This window comes from Mandrillus leucophaeus, unplaced genomic scaffold (assembly GCF_000951045.1).
Source record: "Mandrillus leucophaeus isolate KB7577 unplaced genomic scaffold, Mleu.le_1.0 Scaffold60, whole genome shotgun sequence".
Taxonomy (NCBI): domain Eukaryota; kingdom Metazoa; phylum Chordata; class Mammalia; order Primates; family Cercopithecidae; genus Mandrillus; species Mandrillus leucophaeus.
This window is the reverse complement of record NW_012106475.1, coordinates 5,266,566-5,268,075: the sequence shown is the minus strand read 5'-3', so window position 1 is coordinate 5,268,075 and position 1,510 is coordinate 5,266,566. Positions and strand designations below refer to the sequence as shown.

The 1,510-nt window shown below is 40.1% G+C and overlaps 1 pseudogene; it reads left to right on the top strand.

Annotated features, from left to right (window-relative positions):
• Positions 1–297: 297 nt before the first annotated feature.
• Positions 298–1,266, top strand: LOC105553611 (annotated as a pseudogene).
• The last annotated feature ends 244 nt before the right edge of the window (positions 1,267–1,510 follow it).

Here is a 1,510-nt window from a genome sequence, read left to right as displayed (position 1 = left end):
GTTCTAGTGTTCTATAGCACTGTAGGGTGACTATAGTTATTATTTATTTGATATTTTTGATGGCTACAAGAGAGAACTTTGAATGTTCTCAACACAATAAATGTTTGAGGTGACACTAATTACCCTGATTTGATCATTATGCATTGTACACAGATATTGAAATATCACACTGTACTCCATAAATATTTACAATTATTAAGTGTCAACTAAAGAAGACTATTCATACTAAGAAAATGCTCTTAAAAAATGACTCTGAGTTTTTTGCCTGCTTCCTGATGAGCGAGGAGACCTGTGATCTGGTTCTTGGACTACCTTAGCCGCATGGCCCCCAAACACCTGTCTCCACTCCTGCCTCAAATGAAGAAGCCAAGACTACCTCTTGCCCTGAGGCCAGAGGAGACATCGACCTCTGCAGGCTTGCCAAAGAAAGGAGAAAAAGAAGAGCAAGAAGCAGTTGAACACATTGATAAAGTACAAAATGAAATAGACAGACTTAATGAATAAGCCAGTGAGGAAATTTTAAAAGTAGAACAGAAATATAACAAACTCTGTAAATAATTTTCTCAGAAGAGGTCAGAATTGATTGTGAAAATCCCAGATTTTTGGGTAACAACATTTGTCAACCATCCCAAAGTGTCTGCACTCCTTGGGGAGGAGGATGAAGAGCCACTGCATTATTTGACCAGAGTTGAAGTGATGGAATTTGATGACATTAAATCAAGTTGCCAAATAGATTTTTATTTTGATGAAAATCCTTACTTTGGAAATAAAATTCTCTCCAAAGAATTTCCTCTGAATGAGAGGGGTGATCTGTCTTCAAAGTCCACTGAAATCAAATGGAAATCTGGAAAGGATTTGACAAAACGTTCGAGTTAAACACAGAATAAAGCCAGCAGGAAGAAGCAGCATGCGGAATTAGAGAGCTTCTTTACCTGGTTTACTGACCATTCTGATGCAGGGGATAAAGAGTTAGGAGAGGTCATCAAAGATGATATTTGGCCAAACCTTTTACAGTACAACTTAGTTCCCAATATGGATGATGAAGAAGGAGAAGGAGAAGATGATGACGAAGATGAGGAAGGAGGAGAAGATGATGAGGAAGAGGAGGAAGGATTAGAAGGTATTGATGAAGAAGGGGATAAGGATGAAGGTGAAGGGGATGAGGATGAAGGGGATGAGGATGAAGGGGATGAGGATGAAGGTATTGGTGAAGAAGGGGATGAGGATGAAGGGGAAGGAGAGGAGGATGAAGGAGAAGATGACTAACAGAATACTGATGGATTCCAACCTTATTTTTTTAAATTATTATACTTAAAGTTGTAGGGTACATGTGCACAACATGCAGGCTTGTTACATAGGTATATATGTGCCATGCTGGTTTGCTGCACCCATCAACTCATCATTTACATTAGGTATTTCTCCTAATGCTATCCCTCTCCCGGCCCCCCACCCCTCGACGGGCCCCGGTGTGTGATGTTCCCTGCTCTGTTTCCATGTGTTCTCATTGTTC